Source organism: Stegodyphus dumicola, chromosome 11, assembly GCF_044657685.1.
Source record: "Stegodyphus dumicola isolate Sdum_Otavi_A_Nest chromosome 11, ASM4465768v1".
NCBI classification, from domain to species: domain Eukaryota; kingdom Metazoa; phylum Arthropoda; class Arachnida; order Araneae; family Eresidae; genus Stegodyphus; species Stegodyphus dumicola.
The window spans coordinates 56,103,925-56,130,646 of NC_140778.1; the positions used below are offsets into that span (position 1 = coordinate 56,103,925).

The 26,722-nt window shown below is 32.0% G+C and overlaps 1 pseudogene across 1 annotated transcript; it reads left to right on the top strand.

Moving 5' to 3' along the window:
• The first annotated feature begins 2,337 nt into the window (after nt 1-2,337).
• LOC146994014 (uncharacterized) lies at nt 2,338-6,065 on the top strand (annotated as a pseudogene). The gene is made up of 2 exons (XR_015043836.1): nt 2,338-3,060; nt 4,978-6,065. The product of XR_015043836.1 is annotated as an uncharacterized LOC146994014 (transcript).
• The last annotated feature ends 20,657 nt before the right edge of the window (nt 6,066-26,722 follow it).

Genomic DNA, 26,722 nt, shown 5'->3' on the forward strand with positions numbered 1-26,722 from the left:
ACATTTTCTATGCAGTGTTTATGAAGTTGATATGAAAAATCGCTTGTTTGGATGGCCACAAAAAGAAACTGTTGAAATGAAATGCTGTGCCGAAAGTAAATTATGATGACAATAATAAATCGAAATTGATGATGACAATAATAAATCAAATTTTAATGATTTTGAAATAAAACTCACAAATGAAAATGTAGATCATCCTGAATGTTTAAGGATAAACTGGAATGCATTGATAATTTGAAGAACAAAATAATATCCTTAGAAAATTGTATTAAATTGTATTAAAGTATTGAAAAATAGAGAAAAGAAAATTTTAGAATGTTTTTTCAGCGACAAAGAAGGTGGACGACATCTAGACAGAAATTGGTATCAGAAATTAAAATCTCAAATAGCGAAATTTCGGGGGGGGGGGAAGCACAAATCGGAGAATTTGGAAAAATGTCTATTTTTATAAAGACGCAGATTAATGCATTACTAAAAAAGAAGAAAAAAATCAGGTGGACTAGTGAAAATATTTCACGTTGCATCGTCATAAGAGCTCTGTCATCTTAAAGATATGATTTTTGGAAAGAAAATAAATTAAGAAAAAAATAGGAATTTCTTTACCTAGATTCAAATTAAAGAAATGGTGTTTATTTTATTTTTTAATGTTTTCTAAATTTTAGTGTAGTCCAAGAATTCAAAGTAATGTTCTTACTCTAAAGAAGGAAAGAGGCGAATATTTGTATTCTGTAGAAAAAATATGAGTTCCCAGTTTCGACGAAATACATATAGATTGAAAACTCTGCTATGACTCTAAACTGGACTAAGTTGGTTCTTTTCAAAATGTGCAGTTTGTTTTAATCAGAGGTCTCATTTCGTGCTCTGCCTCAAATTACTGAGAAACCGCGTTTTAGATAGAGGATTTGTTTTAGAAGATGTAACTTTTAAATTTTTTTTATTATTAAAGAGGTTTTAAATAGAGATTGAGAAGAAATCAAATTGTGTCACAAACTACTAAAACCAAATTATTTAATGGTCAAGGAAAACGAGAGACAAAAAGTCGCTCCAGAGAAAACATTATTTTCAAAAAGTACCGCAAAAGGTATACTCTACCCCACAGGAAATCAGAAAGCATCTGACTTTTATGAGTTAATCGATAATATCTCCGGTATTATGAATAATACCAAAATAGTACCAACAAGATTAACAAGTATTTAACAAACTAATTTTGTTAAGTACTTGTTAAAGTTATTCTTATTGTATCCTTTGTAACTAATTATTGATTAGATTTTGTGCTAGATTAGCATTCTAGATAAAATATAATAGTATAAAACATCGAAGTAATTGGCATAAAAAGACCTGCTTCCTTTACTCACACTTTTTAAAAATTAAATAACTGTTTTAGGTACTTTGAATAAAGCTATTTTGTCAAAATTAAGGTAACAAACAATCTTATATACATTTATTTAATTGTAATATAGATATAAGTATAAATTACAAAATTATTTAAAAAATATCTATTATATTGAATCGGAAGAGAATTATAACAATGTAAAATTTACAATTAGGCAAAAAATCAAACGTAGGTTAGCAGAAATGTTGCCATATATGTCATATATGTTTAAACCTATGTCAATGTAAAGTTGTTTTTTGAGTATATTTAAATTGCTGCTATTATAGTTATCTTAGAAGCAGTATAAAAATTCTCTCAGTTAGCATGCAAATAAAGAAATGATTAGAAATAAACGTGCATTAAATAAAAAAAAACCTGCAAATAAAAATAAAATTAAAAAAAAAAAAAAACCCACGGAACTTTATGTTAAAAGTGTAGCACATTTTATCTATTATTTTAAAATTGAGTAAGCATTATTAAATTTTTTAATGGTTCAGTCTAAAATGCATAAAGCAGTAACATTGCCTCTTCCAAGTAATAGCTATCTTTCACACACACATCATTTTAAACGCTGGTTCAAAAACGCTAATTTCCAAGCTGTAAATTATATTGGCGCGCTCAGTGTCATCATGGCTACGTCATCACTTCTCCCTTTCTGCTTCAGGGGAAAAGCTGTATGAGCTAGCCCTTCTCTTCTAAGTCCTGGATATAAAGAAGGGAAAAGGGATTTTGAGTATAGGGAATTTTAATGGATAGTGTTGTTTACATCCGGTTCGTGTGTAATACTGTAAATACAGGACTTAGAAGAGAAGGGCTAGCTCATAGAGCTTTTGCAGAAAGTGAGAAGTGATGACGTAGCCATGATGACACTGAGCGCGCAGATGTAATTCACAGCTTGAAAATTAGCGATTTTGAACCAGCGTTTGAAATGAGCTGTGCGTGAAAGATAGCTATAATGAGATACATTCCGGTGACGTCGGAGGTCACGTGATGTAAGGACTGCTAATGTAAACAAACAAGCTTGTGCTGTTGTAGCTGTGTTGAAAAATCGGAAACTTTGTTTATTTTTAATTAGTTATGAAATTTGCATTTCAGTTTTAAGTATTATTTCAAACGTTAATTAACTGTTCATTCATTTGGTTAGTATAATTTTTGCCACTCTTATATGTTATTGTTATCTTCATGATACTCTCTTGTTCGCTGCTTTACCATGTTCTGATTGTTAATATTTATTTATGAATTCTTTCCTTGATCTGATAATTCATTTATCATTTTCCCATTATAGTTTTAATCTTTAGTTTGATTTCTAAATTCCTGTTTACATTTCCAGTTTTTGAGTGTTGACAATGCCTACTACATGTTGTGCATACGGTTGTTCAAATAACAACATGAAAGACAGATGCAAAGAAAATAAGATTTCCTTCCATCTGTTTCCTAAGGATGAAAATCTGCGTAAAGAGTGGATAGTAAGAATAAAAAGGGAAAACTTCAATCCAACTCCCAACCAGAATTTGCTCTGAACATTTTGAAGAAGAATGTTTCACATACCAGCCATTCACGAACAGGAGGTCATTAAAGGCAGATGCTGTGCCAACGAAATTTATTTTTATTTCGACTAAAGGAACCACTCGTAAGCGAACTAGTTATGTATTTGGTGAACCATCACAGGAAAGTTCAAGAGAAAAGAGGTATTTATCTACTAGTTTTATCAGAAATACATAGAGCATTTGTATGTGAAAACTAAAGATTGTATTTTTTTTTTTTTTTTTTTTAAATTTTAAATTTTCTACACTTTTGGTTTTAGAAAAAGATAAAAGCATAATTGGTGTGCTATGAAATTTAATTACTTTCTTCCTGTTTCAATGTTTTTTGCAGCTGATAGTTTTCGAAATGAAAATTGCCTTGATCGCAACTTAATTGCTGTCTATGGCATGATACATATTATTTCGTATTTGACAGGGTTTTTATTGCTTATGTGTTAAGGACTTGTTGTTTTATTCTTTTATAATGTTTCTTACTTCAATTCTTACAACTTTGGTAGACACTTCACTGACGAAGCAGTTAGCGAGGTTTCCACCTAATTTTAATACTTATTTCTATAATATGACACTTTCTATGCTTATTTCTTTGGTGTTTCTTACTTCAGTTTTTACCACTGCTAATAATACTTTTTAATAAATTCATTGAATTTGATTTCTGGGTTGTTATTATTTACTTCACCAGATTCTGATTACTAGCATCACATTGTAAGGTATCATATTAGACGCTAGCCTTAAGTTTATCCTTGCAAATAGCTTACTACATAGAAATTTTAAGCTTCTAAATGCTTCAGTATTGCTGATTTAAAAATAATTTTTATTGTTAGTTCGTCCTCTATTTTGTATACCTTATGTTTATTTGCATGTAAAAGTTTCACAAAAAAATTGAAAATTTAGTAAAATGTCCCCCAAATTTAATTACTAATCAACCAAGATGTAACATGTAATGAGGTATGAGAAATATGTGGAAAGATTTCAATGAGATGTTTCAGTTGATTAGTGATTCAGTCTTGGGAACTGCTTTAATAAAGAATTCTATATATTACAAAAGTATTTAAATAGTTCAACAAAAGAATGCCAAATAAATGAGAGAACTTTTCTGTTATATATCTGCCATGCAAATTTTGGTGTGTGTGTGCGAAGTGGTATATGTGTACACACATACCTCATTTTTCTGTTATTCACACATACACATCAAAATGCATGGCAAGTGCATAATGGAAAAGTACCTAAATCAGTTACATTGTACCTTTCTAGTTAAGAGAATGCATTTTTTTATTAAGTTGTTGTACTGTAATCAGAATAGATATTTTAGAAATGTCTTTTCATAATAAAACGTTATTTATACTTGTAGTCAGATATTTTAAATTTATCAGTTATTTTGGTACTTTAGCTAGATGCAAGTGATAAATTAGATGTTTGCAACGTGTAGCATGGTGTAGTGTCACCAAAATGGGGGAAGGGGATTGTTATTCATAACATATATACTTTATACCCAGTTGAGTACCTGTATTTTATACATATATTTATTCCCAAATTATTAAAAGCACTGTTTTCTTTTATTATTTCTTTCTTTCATTATTATCTTTATTTTTCAAATTATTAAAAGGACACTTATGCATTTATTTTGGTCTTGGAGCTTGTTGTCTACAATATATTTTTTTATAATATTGAATATAACCCATCCTTAGTTACATATATACCGTCTTGAAATTTTCATGTATAATATCTAGAAATTGTAAATATATTTAAAAAAATAGCAATAATATGACTATGAATGTTGTTTGCCTGTCTATCACAACATTAAAAAAAGAAAATGAAAAAAAAAAAAAAGCATATTGCTTGACTAATTGCTGATTAGGAAAATTCCTATTCACCAATTCCATAACCACAGAATAGTTATGGTTGAAATCAACCATAACTATTCTGTGGTGTAGGAGCTGCAATTCATGCTTTAAATTTTGGACATTACTATTAAAGAAAAGTATTTATTTTAATATTAGAACTTTTGTTTTATTTAAACTGTCAAACTATTTATTACAGTACATATTTTCTTTTCCTTTTCAGAGCAAATATTCCTGTTTGCATAAGGAAGACAGTATCATCACAAACTGACGAGTCTTTTTTGTTAATTTTAAACGAATTTTGTCAAATGAGAGACCAATTGGATGCTGCACAAAATAATGTTTTATTGAATGTGTTTTCTTCAGCTAATGAGAGGATAAAAGTAAACATGAAATGCGTAACAGGTTTCTCTCATGAGACGTTTATGACAATATTCAACTTTTTAAATTTATCGGAAGATTTGTTAAAGAAAGATAGAATGCCACCTATTGATCAATTTTTCATGTTTCTAGTGAAAATTCGAACTGGAACCACAAATGAATTCCTAGGAATAATTTTTAAGATAGCTTCTTCTACAGTTTCAAAGATTTTCAATTGTGTAACGAGAATTGTTTCTACTAAGCTTAAATGTGTGAATATATGGCCAAAAAAGGCCCAAGTTAAAGAGTTCATGCCTCTGCAATTCTTACATCAATATCCAAATTGCCGAGTAATCATTGATTGCACAGAGCTCGAAATACAGAGGCCATGCAATCCTACAGAACAGCAACTAACTTTCAGCTACTACAAAAATGCCAATACGCTGAAAGCACTAGTCGGCATCTCTCCTTCTGGAGCAGTCACCTTTATTTCAGATTTGTGGTGTGGTGCAATATCAGATAAAGCTCTCTTTTTAAAAAGCCAGTTACTTGATTTGCTCGAGGAAGGAGATTTAGTATTAGCTGATAAAGGATTTACAATTAATTCAGAATTATCTAAAAAAGGGTGTCATTTAAAAATACCGCACTTTTTGAAAGGAAACATTCAGTTCACTCTTGAACAAAGAAGTGAAAATAAAGCTATTTCCAATAAAAGAGTGCATATTGAACGGGCAATAGGAAGAATAAAAATATTCTGCCATTTTGAGGGAGCTATTCCATATAATAGCCTACATAATTTAAATGAGGTGTTTTTTATTGTTGCATTTTTAACGAATTTTAATAAACCTCTGATAAATGTTTTACCATTAAATTCTGAAAAAAAAAATAGTTAGATGGTTAATGTATTCCCAAATATGTGTACATATATTTTACTTCATACCATTTGTTAATGGAAATATTTTTTGTTTTATAAATCTGTGTACTTTTTAAAATCATATATAAAATGATTAATTTTAAAAAGTAGTTTCATATTCTTTTGTTATATAATGAAAAAATTAACATAGATCATTAGTCATTTGAAGATAAAAATGTATTATCATTATTCTACCATTGTATTTAGTTTTATTATCGCCGCTCTATGAGAAATGTAAATTTCGATATGCATGTATAGAACAAGGAAAATAATTGTATAATATAAATAATAAATCAGAGGTGCAATATAAAAATTAACACAAATAAACACATCATCAGAACTCCTTCCATATTAGCAACATAACTTTGATAAAGCAAATTCCAGTGAAATTTCAACCACTAATACATTTATATGGCTAATCTTTGGAATATGGTAACAAGTAGTTGGCGACATTTTGGTAAGGCGATAAAGGTTACTAGCTAGGACTTTAGCACTGTACATGGATAAAGTCAAGAGTGTGCGCAATGCCATTTTTGTGTAATTCTGGGATGTTTTTTTAAGTGAAAATAGGTTGACATGTACATGGATACCGAGTATGTGCAATTCTTAAAAACGCACAAGCAGTGGGCGATTCTGCACTTTCTCCCAATTTCGCACCTAATCTTCGTCATGATTAAGCATTTTTGTTCCATAAAAGTTCTAGTATAAGCGTAATTCGGCTAGCAGATTGTTGGAAAAATGTTGAGTAAAAAAAAAAAAAAAAAAAAAAAAAACATGCCTTTACTTCATGAAAACAAAATGGCGTCCAAAACAAAAATAGCAGGTTGCTGTAGCGGGGTTGGTTGCCAAATTTTTGCCAAGTTACCATAATCCAAAGATTATTTATTGATTTGTTTTATTGCTATGTATATACTGTATATACTCGCATATAAGTGACAAATTTTAAGAAAAAAATCAAAGTTCATAGTAGGGGTCGACTTATACACAGAACCTAAAAATATATCCAGCGGCAATGCCACCGATTGATGGCACGTCGGAGAACTTGATTATTAAATATATCGTTCATGCAGTAATTTTTTTTTAATTTATGTTTTTTTTTTTTTTTTTTTTTTTTTTTAATTCAACATCTGATGTCGCAGACCAATTCAATCTGTACGATATCTGTGAGGCGCTCTTATATCGAATCAGTAACTGTAACATAGAATTTGATGATGGCAGAGAATATGGCGCAGTCTATCCAAGTGAGGCTTATTATCTGCTAAAATGGAAATTAAAAAAATTCACTAAATCGTGAATTAAATTTTATTGTGAACATTGGAATGTTGTTTTTATTAGTGGCAATGGCATTGCTCAACAAGTTTGTTTTCCCAAAAATGTTTCTGAAATGTAGGAGAGTGAACTTATACAGGGTGTGTATAATATATATACACTGATATATGTATAAATGGGTCAAATTGGCAGGGCTTTTGTTTGTATTCAAGTTATTCATGTAAAAAAGTTTTTAGTGTGATTATAGCCACACAGTGGGAATTAACAGACTCTAAGCATGGAATGGTAGTTGGAGCTAGATGCATGGGACATTCCATTTTGGAAATTAGGGAATTCAACATAGAGAGGTAACAAGAACGTGCCGGGAATACGTAAGTTCAGGTATAACCTCCCATCATGGACACAGTGGCCAATCACCTGCACTTAATGACTGAAACAACACTGCATGAAATAACTGCAGAAATCAATGTGGGATGTATGATAGACATGTCTGGTAGGAAATTTGGTTTTAATGGGCTATGGCAGCAGAAGACCAAGCAGAGTCTTCTATGTCAGTGGCAAGTAGCAAACTATGTATGTGCGATGACAATAGTAAAAAGTATGGTCATTACTTACACTTTCTCGGTTCAAGTATAATACAAAGTCCGAAATCCGGACCTTAAAGCCACGAACATTTTTTTTTGGGGGGGGGTATACTTTACGCATACGCATTTGATTTTTCCTTCTGTAATAAAACGTGGAGATTTTCACTTAAAAATTCCGATTGTTAATTTCACTTAGGCACTAAAAAAATACCTCATGGAAAAACAATCATGTAAGCATAAATTTGTGAGATTAATAATTTGGATCCTTAGTTGAGTATCTGCTTAGCATACATCTCAAATCAAACATTCACCTATTTTATATCACCAACAGCGATCTGGCGAGTCATTATTCATTATATTTTGCTTTCATCACCGCATGTTTATCAATACATGGCAGCTTCAGTAATAACTCGTGCAGTGATGTCTAAACTTTTCTTTTTCATATATATTAGTAATTGAATAACAAGAGTATGGCAACCTTTTATGCTAACATTATGCTTGGCGATGATTATAGATTTTTAAATGCTTTAAGAAATGTTGACAAAGAAAAATTTAACAAAAATTTCTTTTCATATGCTAAAAATAGATTTTGTTAATGAAACTCTTAGGCCAAAGGATTACATTTAGTGCTATTTTAATTAAGAATAACTGATATGTTACTCACCATAAACCCAGAAGCGGCAGCAGAATTTAGGGAAGACAAAATTTTTGGAATTTGGGGAAGCACCAAGTGGCAAAATTAAGGGATGAGAAGTTTTTATGATTTAGGGAAAGCACCTGGGATCCAAAGTTTAGGCGCGGTGAAAATTTATAACTTAAATAGGCGCTTTGTAGCAGAATTTAGGACCCGTACAGACTGCACCAGGCGGTATCTAGCACCGCCCCTAGATAAAATCTTAATAGAGTAAACAAATAAATATTAAGCTTTTTTTTGTAAATTTTGATACCCTTTTGTTTAACCATAATTGTTCTTTATTTCATAAAATATGAATTCATATTTTTAATTGTATAATTTCTGTATCCCGTCTCACCAGATTTAAATTGATGATCTGATATCTGGAAAAATCCCAAATCCAGAATCGCCAAGGTCCCGACGAGTCCAGATTTCGGACTTTGTACTGTATTGGCCATTGTGTTACAGCTTGTAATTTGATTTATTTTAAACTCTTTCATATAGAAAACAATATCAGTCTGTGCACCTTATAGATCCATTTTAACTGAATTATTTTATTAGTAAGATTTGTTAAGTATCACATCAGATTTTAAGAAATGGTCAAATTCCTTTTTCCAATGATTTAAATCAAAGAACTAAAGTTGTAAGAAATTTAGCTAGTTTTCAGTCACATCAAACATGCTAAGGAAATATTGATTTCATACTGATCCCAATACATAATTATACCTTAAATGAGTTAAGTCCACCAAAGGCTTGATGAAAGAATGATCAATTATTGATGATTATTTAAAGTAATTACAGCCTTAATGTAAAATGGTATGCAGGTCCCCGAGAACAAATTCTCTATTATCCACTATACTGTGGGGGTATCACTGTTACCAACAGCTCATTGTTGCCTGCTTTTATACATAAAGGCAATTAACATATTTATATAATTCTTTTTACAGCTAGAACATGTCAATAATAGCATATTGCTCACAATGTATATATGAGATTTCAGATATACTGCCAAGATAAAATTTAACATCTTAAACAGAACTTAATGTAATGATTAAAATAAAAATTTTTAAGTTGTTGTTTCAAATTATTCCAAAATACAGGATCAAAATGTATAATCTGTGTATGAATATAATTTGGATATTTGTAATAAAAAGTAAACTGACATTCTGTTAAATTACTTATCGCTAATTGCCCTTGAATCTGATAAAAGTATGCATGAGTTGTTTTAAGCTTCCAAATTCCATCTACATTGTATAAACAAAAATTTGGTCTTTTGGCAAGCTGATTCAGCTCAACATTTTCAGGATTGTAACAGCATTTTATTTCGACAAGCCGAACATTTTCTTTGTTAAAAAGTAAGCCATCAGGTGATGCACACAAAAATGGAATACGTGGGTTGGTAACAACCCCAACTTTTCTCAAAATATAAGATTCATTTTGGCTCCTGATAAAATTTCTAATAACACTTTCATGTCTGGAACCAAATGAGACTGCTGGCAATTTGCTGAGGTCTTTTTCATGATTTCTGTATATATTTGCTGCCAGTGTATCAAAGTCTGCCATCCTGTGAGCAATACTATGAAAGGCAGAAGCTGTTAGTCTTATCTGACGGTGGTTCTTCCACAAATTGCTCTCACTCTGTTCTGTAGTTTTAAGCTCTATCTCCCATGCTTCTTCTAGGCTACATTTTATGTTTTGATGAAAGTAAAACACCTCTTCTATATTTAAGAAATCGGGCATTTCAATATTTATCCTGGTACATACCAATGCAGGTAGGGGAATTGTTCCGACTTGAAATAGATGGTCTGTACATTCCAGTACAGAGAATATTGGGAAATTACAGTTTTCTCCAAAAAGTGCTGAAAAGTTAACAGAATTCGTGGTTGAATAATTGGAAGCATGTGGCTTAAATATATCTGAACTCTTTTTTGGTGATAAGAGTTTTGGCCTTGGTTGATGCCATTGTTGTAGCTGTTCAGTTGGGGCTTCATATAATTTTTTTTGACTATAATCAACTAATGCATAAAGCAATGCAAAAACATGCTTGCAACTTGCAGGATTAGATCCACCAGGGCACTCACAAATAGCAGTCTGAATCTATAATAAAAAATATGAACATTAATGAAATTCTGGGACCAACTATGCAAAGTTGTTACAATTTATTCAGTGGGTTTCAAAGTCCAATAATTTTTAAGTTATGAATCACACACACATTCATATATGTAAACTTAAATATGTTAAATATTTAAGTTTACACATAGAGGCATTCTTGTGTTCATCTCATGCAGCCAATAATTGACCATTTATGAAAATGTTGAAGTATTTTGTGTTTTGGAAATATGCAACATTTATATTTTTGTTACTATGCAAAATTATTTCAAAGCACCACAATGCAACTGTATATTCCAAAAAGCCACCAGAATATGAGATGGTATAGACAATTTAAGAATAATACTTGCCTATGTAAAGGCAACGACTTTAGATGGCCAAGCATTTCTAAAGAAACAGTGTCGAAAAAGTTACAATACATGTTGGGAAGATTGGGATACTCATTTCTATGTACATCATAAAACCAGAACAACACACATTGAACATTTATAGTTTTATCAGTAAAATATGAAATATTTCTACTTGATTTCAAATAGTATTAATTAACTTAATAGTTTTTTAATAATTATAGTTTTTAAAATTATTTTCAGTACTTTTTTGAAATCTTATGAATCATTTGCAATAATAATTCTGTATACTGCAAGAGGAAATACATAAAATAATGCTCATGTATGTTGTTCTACAATAATAATGTAATTACTATTATAAGTCACAATTTTATCAGCCTGACAAGCACAAGATGGTTTTCAAAAATGTTAGACTAAAATGTCTGGAACATTATAAATACAGTTGCCCTAAAATTATGTGACGGTAGTGATACTAATATGATACACATTTCAAAATTAATACATAATTTTGTACCCCTTGAAATTTAATTGTTCATAACTGATTCTAAATCTATAGATAGCATGAACTTCATATTAAAATTTATTTTTTATATTACAGTAAAAATGTCGAAAAGAAAATTGTATTGATTTGCACAACTGAGTTTGCTGTAATTCTAGCTGTGAAATTAATAATTTTTTTATCATAGATATTTCTTTATTTTATAGTAGAAAGCGATAAAAAATACTACATTTATGCGTATTGATTAAAACTAGATTCTAACAGCCACATTATTAAAACACAACGTAACGAAATTAATAAAAATTCAGTGGTATAATATGTTCTCTATGGCACTCAATTAATAAGAGAAAATTAGCTTGGTGTTTATGTTTTTGCAAATAAGCAGATCTTGCGTGAATTCAACTATTTCAATAATTTAGAACAACTATGCATAAACTATTAACAAATATTTACATGATTATGTTTGCATTTTAAAGTTTGGAAAACATTATTCAAGGTCTAGGGAATATTTTTCAACTATTGATATACACTTAATATTCCTAGGAAAGTAAAACATGAATATTGGTAGGTATTATGCATAAAAGAAAATTTATGAATCTTACCTCATTTTCTGCAGAAATTTGCACAGACGTTTTATAATTAACTGTTTTCTTCATTTCTGCCTTAACGCAGCTTACTATAAATACCCTACTATCTGACATTACTTGAAAACAAATGTTATTCACATGCTTTTCCTTGAACAAGAGAAGGCCCTTTTTATTGACATCAAGAAAAGAGAAATCACTTCCAAGAGTACTTTTTAATTTTTCACAATAGCTGTAAATTTCTAAATTAGAAAAATCAATTAATTTTAGTGGTACATCTGCTATAGACTCCATCGTAAACAGCGCACGTGCGGAGATTGTTGTCACTAGATCACGGGACCACTTTTATCCTCTTCTTCTCTTGCGGAACGTATCTCATTTGGAAGAGACAATGTTACTGCTTTATGCATTTTAGACTGAACCATTAAAAAATTTAATAATACTTACTCAATTTTAAAATAATAGCTAAAATGTGCTACTCTTTTAACATAAAGTTCCGTGGGTTTTTTTTAATTTTTATTTGCAGGTTTTTTATTTAATGAACGTTTATTTCTAATCATTTCTTTATCTGCATGTGAACTGAGAGAATTTTTATACTGCTTCTGAGATAACTATAATAGCAGCTATTTAAATTTACTCAAAAAACAATTTTACATTGACACAGTTTTAAACATATATGACATATATGGCAACATTTCTGCTAACCTACATTTGATTTTTTGCCTAATTGTAAATTTCACATTGTTATAATTCTCTTCCGATTGAATATAATAATTTTTTTTAAATAATTTTGTAATTTATACTGATATCTATATTACAATTAAATAAATGTATGTAAGATTGTTACCTTAATTTTGACAAAATAGCTTTATTCAGAGTACCTAATACAGTTATTTAATTTTTAAAAAGTGTGAGTAAAGGAAGCAAGTCTTTTTATGCCAATAACTTTAACTATATACTATTATATTTTATCTAGAATGCTAATTTAGCACAAAATCTAATCAATAATTAGTTACAAAGGATACAATAAGAATAATTTTAACAAGTACTTAACAAAATTAGTTTGTTAAATACTTGTTATTCTTGTTGGTACTATTCATAATACCGAAGATATTATCGATTAACTCATAGAAGTCAGATGCTTTTTGATTTCCTGTGGGGTGGAGTATACCTTTTGCGGTACTTTTTGAAAATAATGTTTTCTCTGGAGCGAATTTTTGTCTCTCGTTTTCCTTGACCATTAAATAATTCGGTTTTAGTTAGTGACACAATTTGATTTCTTCTCAATCTCTATTTAAAACCTCTTTAATAATAGCAAAATTTAAAACAGTTCCATCTTCTAAAACAAATCCTTTATCTAAAACGTGGTTTCTCAGTAATTTGAGGCAGAGCACGAAATGAGACCTCTCTGATTAAAACAAACTCTGATTAAAACAAATGCACATTTTGAATGCACAAAATGACTCTGATTAAAACAAACTGCACATTTTGAAAAGAACCGAGAACTTGGTCCAGTTTAGAGTCATAGCAGAGTTTTCAATCTATATGCATTTCGTCGAAACTGAGAACGCATATTTTTTCTACAGAATACAAATATTCGCCTCTTTCCTTCTTTAGAGTAAGAACATCACTTTGAATTCTTGGACTACACTAAAATTTAGCGCACCATTCCTTTAATTTGCTAATACTAGGTAAAGATATTCCAGGTTTTTTTCTTAATTTTTTTATAAAAAATTTTAATTTTATAAAAATAGGCTTTAGACATTTTTTCAAATTCTCTGATTTGTGCTCCCCCCCCCAAATTTCGCTATTTGAGATTTTAATTTCTGATACCAATTTCTGTCTAGATGTCGTCCTCCTTCTTTGCCGCTGAACAAACATTCTAAAATTTTTCTTTTCTGTATTTTTCAATACTTTAATACAATTTTCTAAGGATATTACTTTGTTCTTCAAATTATCAATGCATTCTTGTTTATCCTTAAACTTAGGGCATTCAGGAATATCTATATTTTCATTTGTGAGTTTTATTTCAAAATCATTAAAATTTGATTTACTATTGTCATCATCAATTTCGATTTATTATTGTCATCATAATTTACTTTCGGCACAGCATTCCATTTCAACAGTTTCTTTTGTGGCTATCCAAACAAGCGATTTTTCATATCATCTTCATAAACACTGCATAGAAAATGTTCGCTGCAGATTTTTCCGCTCTTCGCATTAATAGAATCTTGTCTTTGACATTTATGTATCCATTCTTTCGTCAAAAGCAAAATCTCATTTGGATCCTTTGGTCCCATGAAATAAAATATCTCATCCTTTCGTACTTCTGTAAGTGCTACGGCAAGTTACTACAGCGCAAAAGGCCATATTACGTAAATGGTACTTTACAATATAGAATTTTAAATAAAAACTGACTAAAATTACACACATATAAATTATTTTAAATATGTACATTATTAGAAAACAGATATATATATATATGACTAAAATTAATTTGGGATATGTAGCCTCTAGAAAATCGTCTCGCAGCTGAATGAAACTACAGTTTTAAAAGCGGGAAATCAGAACAGGTGGCATCACAGTGACGTCAGATTACTGTCTGTTAATTTTCCTCATTAGGCTCGCGTCGGCGAGGAGTCGAACAAAGAAATGAGCTAGCCCTTTCTATTTATCCCTGCTGTAAATATATATTCAGAAAATATTAATGTGTCTTCTGAAATAATAAAACATTTTTCTCAGGGACAAATAATATCGCATCGAAAAATCAGCCGATATCATTGGAAACAACTGTAAAGTCTTTCCAGAGCCAAATAATTCCTGGCATGGAGAATCAACTGTTGACTCCCATGAACTGAGGAAAAAGATACACTATATTTTTTAGCTGAAAAAGACATGTAGCTAATATTCATCCCACAAAATTATATGATTTAAAGCTCAGGAAAGAATGCGAATTTAAAAGTTATAGTTGTATGCGTCAGTTTTCCAAATTATTGAATATAAAAGCTCATGAACAGCAGAAACGTACATTAGCTTCGTTACCACTGCACCAATCTCTCTATGCGATTCTTAATTTATTAAGCGCAATAGCATTTTGCCTTTTGAATGTGATTATGAGGTAAGAATAGATGAGGAACATTTAGAATGTTCTTCAGTAGAGAAATTTCATAATTGATAAGTAGGTATTTAGAAAGAATCAAAGTATACTGTCAAAAGCACACCCACCAAACCAAATTCTTTTTTAACTTACTGTGAGCAATAACCCAGCAGAGGCATGGCCAAAATGCTGCTGAAGTTATTTGCTTTTCAAAATGGTTATGAAATATCACAAGAAGGAGAAATCTGTTGTGTTACTTCTGGCCATTGTTGGCAAATAAAAATATAGACAATTTGACTTTTACATCTTCAGTACTTGCAGCAGGGCAGTAAAAAACAGTGAAAAATATTCTTGACAAGTTTGACGAACATTGTAATTTGCATCGTAATGTCATTCTGGTACCTTTTGTGTTTAATAGTATAATTCAAAAAACTGAACAATACTGTTAATTCATTCCTAAGGGAGATCAAATTACACGTCAATCGATGAGAATATGGTGCACTTATGATTGCAGCATAAAAGATCATATCATGCAAGGCTATGGACCTTGTCACATAAGAAAATCAGAACTCAATTTACAGAGAACTATTGATATTTGTAAATAACTGAACTTTTCAAATTACACTTGTATTCAGGCAGGACAGCCAGAGCCACACTTAAAAGTAGCAAAATCAAAACAATTCTCATTTGCAGCGTACACAAAGACCTTACTAGTGTTGTGGTTCAGATCTCAGTCAAGACATTGCAGGTTTATGGATAAGATGTGCAATAAATGTGGAATGCAGAATCATTTTTCCAGTGTTCGCAGCAACCCAGAAAATAACAAACATCAAGACACTAATATCAGATTTCCTCAATTGATTAAATATATCCAAATATTGCTAGAATTTAAATTCAAAATAAAGTAATTAGAAGCAAATTTAAAAGCCTATGACTTGCGTGATTAGACATAAATATAAGCAAGGTGTTTCAGCAAATCAGTCACACTTTATCAAGAGAGGCAGAATACAACTAGACGATCGGAAATTACAGAGCAACTGCATGGTCGGAAACGCATTCCTAGCGCAGTAGTAAAGACACAAAAGAAAGGCAGAACACGAACAGGATGAGAAAACATTTTTTATTATTCTTAGTACAGCTAAAATATTGTGATGGCTTTGGCTGGTGTACGAGGTAGAAAAATTGAAACTCTGTAGTAGTGAAGGTGGCGACACGGTGGTCAGTGCATTGGTTTGCGAGCTTGGCAGACCTCGCTTGCATTGATTACTTCCTCTGGACGTACGTCAAGACTGTAGTGTGTAAAACCCCTGTTAACAATGCTTTGAAACTTGTCGCACGCATCGTAGCAGCTGCTGTGAAGTCTGGGACGCGCTTCGTATTATCCAGAAGATCGGATCTTCCATACACGGGAGCTGTGAGCCAGCGTCAAGGTCCGGCGTCGTAATTTACACCTTCATAACCATCGTGGTCTGTTTTTGTCTTTATTTCTTGGTTTCTACTGTACTAAGCATAATAAAAATGTTTTTCCATCCTATTCTTGTCCTTCCTTTGTTGTGTTTTGTATCATCACTACCGAGGCAGGAAAGTGTGTCCTACCATATTGTTACGTGATTCTGCATCGTCTATGTGTACTCTATCTCCTTCTGAAAGACTGCAACCAATTTGCTGAAAGATCGTGTATAAATCATCTCTAACACAAATGTATATGAAAAAAGAGCTTTCTAAGAAAGAATATTTATAGTTTCAAAGAAAATACTTTTTGAGAAGTATACTTTTTGAGAAGCTTCTAGGTAAAAGTTCTATTTGGGTCGACATACATCATACAACTACTTATGTACAGAAAGCTTCCTAAGCTATTAAAGTTTTCCGTACGCACAATAATTCGATACGTTTAAGAAATCTGGCTAGGACTCCATTTTCATGCACTGTATATGCAAAATAATTGATTTTCCTTATCGCCCTTTCTCTGATTTGAAAAGCGAATGTCTATGTATCTCCATTTGAAACCAAGCATGCAATGTCAGTATAGCCTATGTTTGCTAAAACGATCATCCTATTAAAATGACTCTTCTGAAAGGCCCACAGCTCAGAGTATTATATCAATTTTTGCGAGCCTGATCATTCATTGTAATATATACTTTATCCTTATGTTGCAAGAGGTTAAAAATGCATTTGCAACGATTGTTAATTACCGTATTAGTTATATCGATCAAGTTTTTATTATCAGTATTCGTAGTCCTTAACCTACGAATACTACTAAGCTTTTGTGGGTAAACTTTTGCCTTAATGGGCAAGCTTCAGTTGCTGAGACTCTTCGCCTTCAGCCAATGGCTCCCCAAGCCTACATTCAGCTCATCTTCTCGTTCCCTACTTCAGACGTTTGGCCCGCTTCATTTATTTACTTCAACTGATAAAGGCTACTTTTTTAGGCCCCTTTTAGCAAAAGGCCTTAGCATTTTGCCTCGTGTTAGCCGCATGGCCACTAAAGCCCACTTGACATCTGACTTAACAACACTTCTCCTCCCGGCTAATAAGGAGTGAGATAAATGAAGTAATTTAATACTATTTCTTCTCCCGCTGAAGGAGTGAGAAAACTAAATATTCTGAAACGTGGATTCAAACCCACTTGCTGCCAGACGACCATTTGCAAACAAGCCGTAGTTGCTTTAAGTAGCAGGAGCAGGCTATAGAGTTTCTTGTGTTAACTTAATCTAAATCGTTTTCCTTCTCTTCGGCTGAAAGTGTTTTAACTAATATCATTTTGGTTTCAGATACAGTTTTACATATTACGGCTTGTGCTTCCTTCTAAGACATTAAATGAGGATGAGAGGAAATTTACCTTTCAATACTTTTCAATAAAAATTTTAATTTTGCGAATTTTTATAAAAAGTTCGAGTTTAAACGAAATTATCTTAGTCTATCCTATTTGATTTATTTCATAAATTGAAGGCTACGATCAGCTGCTACAGAAGATGTTTAACCATGCATATCCTTTCAAAACATCCTGTACAGTAGCGTTTCATAACCAAGTTATGTGTGTAAAGTTTTTCAAAGAAGTGCATTTAAGCATTCGATCAAGGAGTGATGTTTTTATAGATAGCTACTTTTTATAATACATAGTAAACATACTGATAAATTTGTAAGAATTTACTTGCCTTAAATGAGGGAAAAACATACATACACTGTTAATATTATACATATCTGAATATTTAATGATAATTCCATAACATACACAAGATTCAATCTGTATCAATACAAAGACAATCACAGGTCTTTTTATAATTAATTTGCATATGTAAAAACATAAAAATATTATTCAGCTTCTGATCTGTAGACTAAGTCCTCTAATAACAAACGTAAGAAAAACATATATTTTGAAAATAAAGCAAAAATAGAAATTTTTTCACTCTTTTTTTCCTAACGTAGTGCAGTTCATTCCATTATATTCAAATTTTATTAAAACATACAGCAGTAGTTTATTGTGTTAACTTTTCATTTACGAGAAAATTGATATATGGTAGTAATGAAAAATCACTTCCAGAAATTAGGAGTTCTAGCAAAAGATATTCCTAGTGTTCTCCTTTATTTCTAGTGAACTGCAAATGCTCGTCTGACTGGGAATGAAAACAACTATGAACAGCTTTTTTTTATGTTGCATTCAAATTTACTTTCAGCTAAAATTTTGATGCCCATAACACAGTAATATAGTTTGTCTAAGGTTCTTTTATCATATGAAGTTCATATTTTATAGAAGCCATTATTTTTTAAGGTATAAGCTTAAAAATGTAGCTCGGTGTAACACATAGGTTCTCAACCTTATTTTGCCCACTGTCCATTGTGAGAAGTTTTTTTTTTTTTTCTAAACTAACCGAATTTTTCTTACTTGCGAATCTGAAACAGCTATTGCCACAATTACATTTAAATGTGTAACTATATAGTCGTAAAATAGGATATGACCCTGTCCTTATTCAGAGTTTAAAGAAAACTGTTTCAATGAGGACAATTAAGACGCATACTTAATTATATTAAGAAGTATCTTTTTAATATTAAAAAGACATTGAATTTATTACTTATCTAATGAGAAGGTTGATTAATGATGCATTTTAAGGAGTTTGTTAACTCTTTGAAGGGCGGTGGTTACCTACAGTAAACAGCTTTTCTATTGAACGCCTTACTCACTCGTGTGAGTGGTTTTCAAGACTGACCGTTTATGAAGTTTCCTTGTAGCTCACTAGATGGCAATCAAGGAACATAAGCCAATCAAGAAACATAAGCCAGTAGTTGATGCAGCAATCATCTTAAAAAAATAAGCATCAGCCATCGAAGACAACATCATTTCGATGTACACTCTGCAGCGCCGAAAAAAAGAATGTAAGAACAGTGTGGAAATGCAGCACATGCAGAGTTGCACTCTTTTTGAAAAAGAAAATCTGTTTCCGTTCGTACTATAAAGACTGATTTGTATGAATGTGTTCTGTGGGCGGTGGTCACTGACACTAACCACCTGATATAGTAAATAAAACAAGAGTTTTGCTGATAAAGTTAATTGCCTTTTTCTGAGCTTCAAAGAGAATATCAGGCTCTATTTTACTTAAAAACAACCGCAAGTCGCCGCGTTAAGTAACATGCAGCCGATTCTCTTTTTAGTTACCAACGTTGCTATAGCGCTAAATCCACGGTCAGCTAAATAGGAAGATTGGAATGCCACCAGAAATCGTTGAACAATCAACCATAATCCTGGGTACAGTTGCAAAATCGGCTTCTGCAGTCAAAATTCTTTGTAGCCATTCTTGAATTTAATTTCTAATTTTCAGTTGTCGTCAGATCGATTAGTTCTTCTAACTGGGATGATCATGCTGTGTTGGCATTTCAAAAAGGATCCAAAACCCAGTTCGGTATGTCCATGTTAAGAATGAGTTGGAATTGTTCCGTTAAATCACTGTGGAAGTTTTTCAAATGTTGACAGTAAACAAGCAAGTCGTCGTGCTTGAATTATACTGCTGATAAATTTGGGAAGTTAATGAATTTGCGTCTGCCAATATTTCTTTTGTATAATAGCAGTTTTAACACGAAAGCAGGAACGCTATTTTTTGTCTTTATAAAGTTTATGTCGTCGGCTTGAAGTTAGAAATTGACATCATTAAACAATTTATACAGGTCTGGCAAGTACGCAATAGTGTTCTTTGATGAGATGAAGTTGTCGCGCAGTTCCGTGTCTTTGTTTTCTAGGGAACGCTATAACAGATATAAACAGATTGTAAAATCAAGTCAAACAAGTACGTTTTGACAGCCAAGCGCACCTCTGTGTGAAGCAGCAATCGGTTGAAGTCTTCATCATTGTCAGGGCAAAGCTGACTAAATAATCTGTCATTCAACGAGTTACTTCTGATTTTATTAACAGCTCTGATAACATATTGCAGTGATGTACGGAGACACTCACTCAAATTTTTGGCAATTTCAAATGCTGGCGACGAATTACGCAATGTACAGCAACCACGTCAAGAACTTTATTTTTAAGCACGCTATGAAGCCATTGTGACGCCCTGTTATAGCCGATGCGCTATCTGTAACAACTGACAAAAGATTATTCAAACGAATTTCTTTTTCGTCACAAAACTTTTCCAGTGTATTGAACATGGTTTCTGCTTTTGTATATGTTTCCAGTTTGGTTGCAAACAATAGTTCTTGACATATTTTTGCATCTTTGATTTCCTCACGATGACAATAACAATGCTTTATTGGTTGGTAAAGTGGACTCTTCCAGCTGAATTGAAAATTGGCAAGTCTGAAGATGATTGCACAATGATTCTTCAATGTTTTCAGCCATCTCATCAATTCATCTTTGCACGGAACTATTGCTCGAAGAATATTTCGGATGATATCTGTAGCTGGTTTTATGGAAAACAGTGCTTATTACTTCTTTTACTGTTGGGTAGAATTAAATCTTCCCAATAGTATGTGGTTTGCCTGTTTTAGCAATCAACAATGAGATATTGTACTAAGCTCGAAGTCCATCATCGTGTTGCTTAGAACCTGATGAAAAACGTTTTGATATTAGTTGGCTGAATTTCGTACTTCTTTTTAATATCTTGAAATAGGTCACATCTTTGTCTTTCTTATTCGGGTGTACTTTATTAAATGATCTTAAAGCCTAGAAGCCTTCATCAGTTCATTTGAAAATGTTTTTTTGACAAATAGCACATTGGCGATGATGGATTTGTGGCATTTTCGATAAATCCGCATTTAATATAATCTACACTATGCAGCCGTCTGCTCGTTGTTGCTTCCGACATAGTTTATACTTTACAGATACGCGAGTAGCAGTATTGAATGTTAGATATATTCAAATTAAGGGTTATTTATTATAAAATACTATATATACTCTGACCACTGTGACAAGAAACTTGATATCCAGAGCTTATTGGCAATTAGCTATCACAAGCTAGTAAAAAAAATTGTGCCAAAAGACGTTGGTCTCAATTAACTATTTATGTTACCCAAAAAATACCTGCAAACAGCGCAAATTCTCAATTAACGATTTCTTTTTCTCATAGGAAAAACTGGTGTTAATCATCCTGCGGGAAATCCGCACAGGGATACACAAGAGAACGCTAAAAGATGCGCAGAGAACTGTGATGGATGCGCTGTGAATAGGCGCAAAGATTGCGTCCGCGGAAACGAATGGTCTGCTTCGGTTTTATTCAATGCTCCAATGCTAAATTTAACACATTTCATCTTTTCTATAACCAAGAATTAATTTGTTAAGTTTTCATTAACCCGTTCAGGATCAACGTCCCACAACGATTCCAGTCCTATTAGCCCAGCGTAGCGTACATGCAACTTTAAAACTTAACGATTTATTTGAATTTGTAAAAGCCAGTAGATGGAGCTAAATGGTAACTGTTTTCAACATGGGTTGATTCACATGTCATGTGACCTTTATGTACTTACTGGCATTAGTTCCTGTTCTGTGCTTCTGCTTTTGACAGATTTATTGGTATAAACAAACTAGGAATCACGATAGCCCTTTATAAGTGCACCTGTGAATTAAAGGGGCACAGGCGTTTTTGTTTATTTCGTTAGCAACTTCTTTTTTTTTTTTTTTTTTTTTTGCTTTTTTGTTCTTTGCTTTTCCGTTATTAGAATCTGGGTAAGTGCATCCAACTCCTTGTTTTCCTTTATATTATTATATTATTTGCTTTGTTTGCTAGGAAAGTGCATTCAGCTGACTACAGGTGTAACGTCGCCAAACTTCCGTTAGGAAAAAACTCAAGACCAGTAGTTCTCTTTACTTCCTTGTACGAAGTAAAAAGGAAGTAATGTGATCGGGAAAAGTTTCAGGCAGCATATTTCAACGAAAATATCCATTTTGATCACTTTCGAATGCAATTTAACGATGTTTCTGCATGATATCTGTACGTAAGGACAGAATAAAACACTCTTTTCCTCCAAAAGAATTATAAAAACTACTTTAAAATGAATTCTGAAGACAATTTTTCGTGGCATCTGTACGAACGTATGTACGTACGTATCTCGCATAACTCAAAAACGAGTAGCCTCAGAACGTTGAAATTTTGTATATAGGACTATTATAACATGTAGATGTGCACCTCGTATTTTGGTTGCAATCGGCCGCACCAAACGTATACAAATATATTTATATGTATATCCACTCTGTTACCCGGCTCAGTGATCTCAGTTTCTTTACTCTTATATGTTTGTAAATTATACATTTTTTGCTTTAAAAATGATTGAATTATGTTGCTCTTATCTTCCGGTTCAGGATTTTATGCCTTTAGTAAATCTATATGCAATATTTTTAGAATTATCAACAATTTTAAAGTTGTTTAAGAGGCGCTAAGCCTAATAATTTTTTTGATGGTGGCCATTGCTTGTTTACATTTGAAACGGCAGACTAGTGGATTTGTTGCCAATCTAGAGAAACTTAGCTTCTCAACAACAAAGATAACGCCTTCATTTATTATTGCGAATTCAATCATGCTTAATCCTTTCTGGAATTTTTTCGAGGAAAGAAGTGTTTAAGATTTACTTCGTAATTTTTAATACAAATATTTTGAATTTTTATGTATTTTGCCTTGTCGCGAAGTGAGAACTGAATTAATTGAATGAGAAATACTCAATCGTCCGTGAAAAACTGTTTCTTTTTTGTTTTGTTTGCCTAATTTCTTTTATACATCGTTGTAGCTTTATTATAGTATTTGAATAGAACATGTGGCAACGATTAGATAATTCTTTAAATGATATAAATTTTTTGCATTCTGAGTTATAATATGAACGAAATATAATACTGTTAAGTGAACCGAGCGCCAGAGTGTCACTATGGTAAACAAATAGAGTGAATTTTAATTGAATGCATTTATTCTATTGTGGTTTATGCGCTGTCGGGGAAGTAGGTTTAATTCAATCCAATAAGTTTAAATGAATTGCAAGTAAACATGAGTATAATTTAATATTCCGTACAAGGAAGTCATGTGGTATACACATCAGATTTTTTTAATTAGGCTTAACTGGTGAAAATGAGCGAGCCGGTGGCGACGATCCATGTCAGCTGGTTCGTTTCCGTGACTGCACTTCGTTCTCCGCGCGCTGGTCCTTAAGGGGTTAAAAATCAAATAGGCAACCTGTCTGTTTATTCTCCCATCTCTGGAAAACACGGCGACGTTACAGTGCTCTCAACGTATCTCTTAACAGTGAGAAGATCAACTTAAAAAAAAAGTCATCAATTGGAGATAATGCTAACGAAAATAAAACGAACAATCATTGCCTTTATATAGGTTGGAGACATATAACGCTCATCGACAGAAATAAGATAAACATGCAGTGCCTCGTTTATAACACTCGGCGCGAAAGTAAAGCGCGGGGCAAGGGTAATGCGCCAGTAGACTGCGGTTTATAATAAGGGCAGATAATACTATCAATTCCTGCAGGATTGCAAAAATCATGTTATTAAAAAATATTATTATAACTTCAGTTATAGGAATAGTAGAAAGCCCGGCGGTCATACGAAATGACCGCTGGTCTAGATATTCTAAATTGCAATTAAAATGATTTGTGCAAAGGTGTGTGCTAATTCAAACTGAGTTACCCAGGGCAGGCGGCGAGGATGCCCCTTTGCTTACTGCCCCACGGGGTTTTCCCCTTCTACTTGCTTAGTTGCTTAAAGTAGAGTGCAATGAACGAAACCACTAGCGGTACATTTCTCAAGAGCCATCGCTAGTTCGATAAATAAAGGTGATTTAAATAATAAAATGTTAATTCACATGTCAAAGATCTCTTTGTACACAACATTTCTTGTGCAGATCTTTCCATAATTTTTAAGCTCGCCTTGCGGAGGACCATGAATTATTTTTAATTCGACGTCCGTTCTTTCACGAACTCTTGAAGAGGCAACATAAAGTTGACCGTGTCCAAATGCAAATGCGTTTGACCCTGAGACTTATTGATGGTCACAGCAAAAGCAAGTTTTACAGGAAATTGTCTACGTCTCAATTGAAACGGCAACCCTGTGCCGTGGCAACTTCCCCCCATTGGCTAGTACAGTTACGCAAGCAACCAATAAACTATCGGCGACAAACAGACACTTAAGCCGCATATAATAAAGATATTTATTTATTTCATGTGATTTGTTTTTTCATCGTTGCCGGATTTTGCCGGTTGGATATTTCCGAATTCTGTTATATAAAGATGTTAAATTTATTTATTAAATGTTAAATGCACGTGCTCTTGTATTTTTAACTTTTCCGGCTTAGTTTTCTCATAATATTCGTCACGCGCTGCACTGCACGGGGAATAAAACAATTTACAGTTACGCAAGCAACAATAAACTATTGACGACAAACACTTAAGCCGCTTATATATATAGATTTTACTTCAGTTATAACAAAAAATTGTTATACCTTAAGTACTACAAGCATATGTTTTTGCTACTTTCTATTAACAAGCTTTTGTTAACTTTTCCTGTATGAGATATTTCACGTGAAATTGGGTTATTTGAAAATTTTTAATTCAAATTTAAAATTAAAAATTTTTATATCATCCAAGTTAATGTAGATATGACTGTAATGGAATCTTTAAGTTCAATTTTCATCCACTTTCTGAAATACATAAATATGTGAATTTTCAGACGTCATAAAAGTGATTGCAATACATACAAAAATAAAACTTAATCAATATTGGCGCTAGTTCAGTTTTCCTACCTCCTCAAATATTTATAAACAACTAAAAAGTAAACATTTAAACATAATCTATTGGTTTATTATTGAAAAGGCAGAATTTTATATAAATCATTAATAAAATTTAGCAGTGGCCATAAAACAACTTTTCCTATATACTTAACTAGCTTTAGAAATAAAGTTAGGTTATTAGGTTATGTTTAGTACCTCCTCTTGCGAGGTGTAGTTGTATAAACTACAATCATACATTTGTAGAGAAATTAGTGTGTATTCCAGAAACAGTAACAAAATCATGCTAAAATTTATTTTTTCTCACTACTGCTGAGTAAAAAGGAACAGCGTTAATCCAAGTATAACTCTTTCTTGTTACAAAAAAATCTGATGTGTACACCACATGATTTGCTTGCACGGAATATTAAATTATACGCATTTTTTCTTGCATTTCATTTAAACTTATTGGATTGAATTAAATATATTTCTTCTATAGTGTATAAACCACAATAGAATAAATGCACTCTTTAAAATTCACTATATTTTTTTACTATAGCGACCTTCTGGTGCTACGTTCACTTAACAGCGTTACATTTCGATCATATTATAACTCAGAATGCATATTAATTTATATCATTTGAAGAATTATCTAATCGTTGTCATATGTTCTATTCAGATATTATAATAAATCTAGAACGATGTATAAAAGAAATTAAGCAAACAGAACAGAAAAGAAAGTTTTTTACAGACAATTCGGTATTTTTCATTCAATTAATTCAGTTCTCACTTCCCGACAAGGCAAAAGTACATAAAAATTCAAAATATCTATATTAAAAATTACGAAGTAAATCTGAAACACTTCTTTCTTCGAATAAATTCCAGAATGGATTAAACAAGATTTAGTTCACAATTATAAAAGATGTTATCTTTGTTGTTGCGAAGCTTAATTTCTCTAGCTTGGCAACAAATCTGCTATTTTGCCAAGTTTAAAATGTAAACAAACATGTCCGCTATCGAGAAATTAATTAGTCTTAGATGCACTTAAACAACTTTTAAATTGTTGATAACTCCACAAATATTAAATGCAGATTTACTAAAGGCATAAAAAGCTTAACTGGAAGATAAGAAAAACGTAATTCAATCATTTTCAAAGGAAAAAATGCACAACTTACAAACATATAAGGGCCTTAAGAAAGACTGACGTTAATCGCTCAAGGAAAAGAACGATTCTGTTCAGAATCCTTTAATTTTCTTTTAGGTGCAGGTTGCTTTAGCAAAAGCTTATCTAATAACACTCGCTTCTGTCTCCTTTTTAAGATGCCTTTAAAATGCGACACATAACACAGGTT